The following is a 6,572-nucleotide window of genomic DNA, read 5'->3' as shown; positions in this document are numbered from 1 at the left end:
ATACATTTTTATGACACAGTTTGGCTATTTTGACAGTTTTGAGATGTTCGGTTACCATGGAAACTGCCATTTTTCTAAAATCCAACACGTCAACATATATTTTTCTTTTTCTTTTTGAATTTGTCATTCAATTTTACACAACATACAAAAAAATAAGGAAATCCTATGAAGAAATTTTTCAATATCTTTAATTATTCACAAAATTCATGTTTATTTTTCTCATTTTTTGTTTAGTTAAGGAGCGTGGAAAACACTTTTTTTTAAAGAAATATGTTCTGATTATCATATGTTTAATACAGAATCATTGGATAAGGTTATCTTTGCATAATACAATACTTGTGTGTATTAAGCTATCTTATACATTTTCTATTTGTTATAACATAGTTTCGCTATTTTGACAGTTTTGAGATATACTGTTACCATGGAAACTGACATTTTACAAGAAATCCAACACGTCAACATATCTTTTTCTTTTTGAATTCGCCATTAAATTTTACTTATCATACAAAAATTTTTAAAAAATCTATGATAGGAATAAATTTTCATAAAACTGTAGAAAATGCCTTTAATGACATGACGTCTTAAATGACGTCACGTTGTATTATCATTTGTCTTTTCTTTGCATATAATAACAAGAGCTGTCGGTAGGACAGCATGCTCGACTATTCTTAGTGCTTGATAGTAAAACAAGATTGCATTTGTAAAAAATGCAATGCCACCGCATAAATACAACACTAAATAGTAATGTAGGAACACAATTTTTTTTGTTTCTATACAGATTGCCATAATGCATAGATCACTTACCTATCTGTTATTATCAGATTAGTACCTTCAGACAATAAGATTTTGAATTTTTTATTTTATGACATAGTGACTGAAAATGTCTCACCTCTAGCCTTTGTCAATTCGAGAAGATGATTTTTTAAAGTTTTTACTATATACATGTAAGGAAAACCTATGACCCCCGGGGCGGGGCTAGTTTTGATACTAGAGGCAAAATTTGAACAACTTTGCTAGAGTACCTATAGATGATATCATATACCAAATTTCAAAGCTCAAAGCCTTGTACCTTCAGACAATAAGATTTTTTAATTTTTTACTATATGTACATAGTGAAAATCAATGACCCCCGGGGCTATAATTTGTACAATCTTGCTAGAGGTTCACTACACAATTTTTCATGCAAAATATCTAACCTCTAGCCTTTGTCAATTTAGAGAAGATGATTTTTTAAGTTTTTACTATATACATATGAGGAAAACCTATGACCCCCGGGGCGGGGCTAATTTTGACACTAGAGGCAAAATTTGAACAACTTTGGTAGACTACCTATAGATGATATCATATAACAAATATTAAAGCTCTAAGCCTTGTACCTTCAGACAATACGATTTTTTGACTTTTTACTATATGTACATATTGAAAATCAATGACCCCCGGGGCAGGGCCAATTTTGACCCCAGGGCTATAATTTGTACAATCTTGCTAAAGGTTCACTACACAATGTTTCATGCAAAATATCTAACCTCTGGCCTTTGTGAATTTACAGACGATGATTTTTTAAGTTTTTACTTATACATACATATAAGAAAAACCTATGACCCCCCCAGGGTGGGGCTGATTTTGACACTAGAGGCAAAATTTGAACAAATTTGGTAGAGTACCTATAGATAATACAACATACCAAAAATCAAACCTCTAAGCCTGGTACCTTCAGACAAGAAGGTATTTTAAGTTTTTATTATATGTACATATAGTGAAAATCAATGACCCCCGGGGCGGGGCCGATTTTGACCCCAGGGCTATAATTTGAACAATCTTGGTAGAGGTCTACCAGACAATGCCTTATGCAAAATATCTAAGCTCTAGGCCTTTTGGGTCTTTACAAGAAGATTTTTTAAATTTATTCTTATAATTCCTTTTGGTTGCCATGGCAACCAGATTTCTGCATGGAATGAAATTCTTTGAACAACTTTGGAAGCCCTTCACCCAAGGATCAATCCTGCCAAGTTTGGTTGAAATTGGACTAGTGGTTTTTCACAAGAAGATTTTTTAAGTTCACTATATAATCTATATAACACACACACACACAAACAAACACACACACATACACACAGGTGAATCGCTATATGCCACCGCATCGCAGATGCTGCGGTGGCATAAAAAATGCCTGATACAGTTACCTCCTCCTGTTTACAGGTTGGGGTCATGATGGTGAACAAGTGTGCAAAGTTTCAAAGCCATATGTCAATGGACTTTGAAAATATTTGAACTATTACAAAAACTTTAACGTAAATTCTAAGTCGAAAAAGGGGCATAATTCTGTCAAAATGCTTGATACAGTTACCTCCTCCTGTTTACAGGTTGGGGTCATGATGTTGAACAAGTGTGCAAAGTTTCAAAGCCATATGTCAATGGACTTTGAAAATATTTGAACTATTACAAAAACTTTAACGTAAATTCTAAGTCGAAAAAGGGGCATAATTCTGTCAAAATGCTTAATAGAGTTACCTCCTGCTGTCTACAGGTTGGGGTCATGATGTTGAACAAGTGTGCCAATTTTTAAAGCCATATGTCTATGGACTTTGAAAATATTTGAACTATTACAAAAACTTTAACGGAAATTCTAAGTCGAAAAAGGGGCATAATTCTGTCAAAATGCTTGATAGAGTTACCTCCTCCTGTCTACAGGTTGGGGTCATGATGGTGAACAAGTGTGCAAAGTTTCAAAGCCATATGTCAATGGACTTTGAAAATATTTGAACTATTACAAAAACTTTAACGTAAATTCTAAGTCGAAAAAGGGGCATAAATTCTGTCAAAATACTTGATAGAGTTACCTCCTCCTGTCTACAGGTTGGGGTCATGATGGTGAACAAGTGTGCAAAGTTTCAAAGCCATATGTCAATGGACTTTGAAATATTTGAACTATTACAAAAACTTTAACGTAAATTCTAAGTCGAAAAAGGGGCATAATTCTGTCAAAATGCTTGATAGAGTTACCTCCTCCTGTCTACAGGTTGGGGTCATGATGGTGAACAAGTGTGCAAAGTTTCAAAGCCATATGTCAATGGACTTTGAAAATATTTGAACTATTACAAAAACTTTAACATAAGTGGTTACGCCGACGCCGACGCTCGGGTGACTGCAATAGCTCTACTTATTCTTATCGAATAGTCGAGCTAAAAAGGAAATTTGTTTAGTTTAATGTAAGATCAAAATATATTTCGATCTTACACTTAACTAAACAAATATTCTCTATCTAAATGCTTTGGACGAAATTGATGTTTTTTGTTTATTTATTGTACATAAGTTTTAAACATATCTCTTGAAAATATGATAGAACATGCAAGAAAAAATATCTAAGATGTGTTTGCGTCTCAGATCGAAATATCCATCCCTCAGGTACCGCCCAAATTTGGAAGGGTACCCTCGGGAAGGACATTCTGATCTGAACCGTAAAACTTATGACAGTAATCAGACCACCTCAGCTATTATTCATAATAACCTTGGACTTAATACTGATTGAAAATAGTTCTACAACTTGGTTTTTGATGTAAAGAAATACTACATAAATAATACAGTGGGTGTAATCCTTAGTTTATACAAATTTATTTTAGTTTGATTGTGTTGGAAGCTATCATCTTATTGAAACACTATCGAATCCGTTCCTGGAACCAACCAGTACTAAGCAATGAATGTAAAGTTTCTTGCTCAAGGAAACAATGGCTTGCCCCTGACAGGGTTTGAACCCATGCGGTCAGCAATCCTTAGATTACTAGTCCGACGTGTTAACCACTCGGTCACGCCGCCACTCATGTAATCCTTGATAATGTATAACAAATGCATATATATTTGACACCAAAAGGACAATTAAGTCTATTTCAGTAACATTATCATTGCATATATGCCTGACAATCATAATTAATTTAACAAGACCCTTACGGAGTTCACTTATAAGTCACTTATAGGCTATTTTATATGTAGATTATACTTCACTTAGTCAATTCACCTATAAGTCAAGTATATGTATTTTAAATGCAAATTAGATGTAAGTGCAGTATATGTCTGGCATTTTGACAAATAAGTGAAGTATAAGTTATATATAAGTCACAAATATGTGACATGTAAGTCAAAGATATGCTCAACTTATAAGTAACATATAAGTGACTTATATGTTACATATAAGTGACTCATATGTTACATATAAGTGACTTAATACAAGTCACTTATAAGTAACATATAAGTCACATGTAAGTCGCATATATGTTGCTTGATGTCAAAAAAGCTTGAAATAAAATAAAAGTTTAGTAATTTAATTTCAAAAATGTTTATTAATTTATATTCATAGTCATATAAATGAGCAAAATACAAAATTCAACATACATATCCTTCAGTTCAATCATCTTACATTCACTATAACAAAAACAATATTCATTTGTAACAGCAAGTTTTTGTTTTTTACTGGTTTTCTTGGAATCAAACACATTTTATTTATACAATTATTTTGCTGGAAGTCTGTCAGTGAGGAACTGTTCAAATCATAAATTTGTTCAAATGTTTCTGATTATTCAAACTACTATTTCTTTTATTGATGTCTGTTTCTGTGCTCTGATTTTGTTTCCTCGGAGAACTTCATGTGGCTGTGTTCACCTTTAAAGATAAAATTCATAATTAATTTAAAAAAATGTAGAATAAATTCCGACCATTGTATATGCAGTTATATTTCATATTTTGTATATCATCAAACTATATTAGCTATTTATGCTTATGCATATACAAATATACTAAGTTACACAGTATCTCATTTTAGTGCATAAGTCAACAGTGTTGTTTAAGAATTGCTTAAAGTCTCTATATAAGAATTGATTAATTGCACTATTTGCAACAACATTTATTATGCTCTTTTCTGGGAAAGATTTAGAGCAGTAAGTATAGAGATTAAAAAAATATACCTTTTCAGGCTCAATACTGCATATCATTATTCATCTGGCATCTCAAAGTAAGAACTGGTCCCACTAGCCTGCAATGTATGTAAAATGTAATATCAGATTTCTCCATTGAAAACAACAATAAAATGATAAATGATTATGATGACCCAGTCTTATTCAGCTGCATAAATCTACTGATTGTACTATTTAGTTCTAAAAATTCAATTAATTTAACTATTAAATCTAGATTTAAATCAATTACAAGTTTGCTGCCATCTTACTTTGATTGTTTAATATATAACCTGTATCAATTCTGCATAAATGTAACTCAAAGGTATTTACCTGATTTTGTTGTATATCTTCTTGTCCAAGGTGATTCTTCTTGTCATTATTATTTACCATAACTATACTTAAACATCTTAAACAAAACAATATCTCTAAAATTCCTAAAACATCAAGTAGATTCTCTGTGATTTCCACCAGCTTGCTAACCTAAATGTTTCAGACTTACAACTGTGTACCTGGGCAGGTCCAATGTTATGTAAAACAGGGTAAATCCAAAAATCAAAGCACTCATCAGTTCTATCTTACAATCATTGAATGTGAAAAAAAATCAAATAACTAATAGATATGTAAAGTTTAAAAATCATTATACATTTTTGAAAAAGAAAATGCAATGTCCTTTTTTACAAATTCAGGATAGGAAATGTTATCTTTCCCCAAAATAATCACATGGAACAGTCTGATTTGTAGGAATGACCAGTCAAAAAATTAGTCATGCACATATGGTGGCAAAGGCAGGTGGCCAGTTTTATCAGACCTCTGATCTATGTGGTGTATCAGTGGAAGCAATCTTCAGGCATATTGGTTCCTTGATTTTATATAGATTAAAAGGGCAATATAAACTGTTTATTTCAAGCACTGTTTTTTTTATTGTTTAAATATCTAAAATACACTAGGCCTAAATGTCTTAAAAATAACACTTGTATATTAAAAAAAAATACACCTCTTTTTGGGTCGCTGCGCTTGCGCAGAGCGACCCAAAGTTATAAGCTACATCTGAAGCTTACTGCAAACCGAATTTCGGCTGAAATATACATGCACGTAGTAAATAGTTCCGTATGGTCGGTAACAAGCTAGAAAATCCGTACCTTCATTCATTACAGGAGGGTTATCATACATTTTGAAATGTATCATGATGTCGAAAATTACAGTAAATTTGTGCTGTGTACAAAAAAAATATCAATGCGCGATTGAATCACGTGACAGGTCATTGAGGTCAGCCATGTTGATTCGACTTTCGTCAGTACGTTAATTGATACAGACATCCAGGATATTTTGAAGAAATTGTAAGTTCTTTAGTAAATTTTGTCAGTTTCCTCGATTAAAGAGGAAAGACTTTATGAAACTGAGCCACCCGTGTGATCAATTTTTGAAGATTTGTTTGTAACAGGGTAACGATTCGTCACCGTGACGATTTCGTCTCAATTTTATATGATTCGCCCCACCTAAAATTAACATTTTTAAAATTCATTTGGACTGAAAAATATTTATGTTTTAGCTTTTTTGCATTTGTTTGGTATTCCTTTCTATTTAATAGATAACAGATAAAGGTTTAACAGAACTAACTGTATAGTAATA

The 6,572-nt window shown here is 32.3% G+C and overlaps 1 long non-coding RNA gene across 1 annotated transcript; it reads right to left on the bottom strand.

Annotated features, from left to right (window-relative positions):
- Positions 1 to 3,940: 3,940 nt before the first annotated feature.
- LOC132724346 (uncharacterized) lies at positions 3,941 to 5,939 on the bottom strand. The gene is made up of 3 exons (XR_009624895.1): positions 5,274 to 5,939; positions 4,956 to 5,023; positions 3,941 to 4,653 (listed from the first exon to the last, which is right to left on the bottom strand). It is a non-coding gene; the product is annotated as an uncharacterized LOC132724346 (long non-coding RNA).
- Positions 5,940 to 6,572: the final 633 nt, after the last annotated feature.

The sequence above is a fragment of the Ruditapes philippinarum genome, unplaced genomic scaffold (genome assembly GCF_026571515.1).
Source record: "Ruditapes philippinarum isolate M1 unplaced genomic scaffold, ASM2657151v2 ctg440_1_1_1_1, whole genome shotgun sequence".
NCBI lineage: Eukaryota > Metazoa > Mollusca > Bivalvia > Venerida > Veneridae > Ruditapes > Ruditapes philippinarum.
The sequence above is the reverse complement of the archived record's forward strand: the minus strand, read 5'-3'. Positions and strand labels throughout refer to the sequence as shown.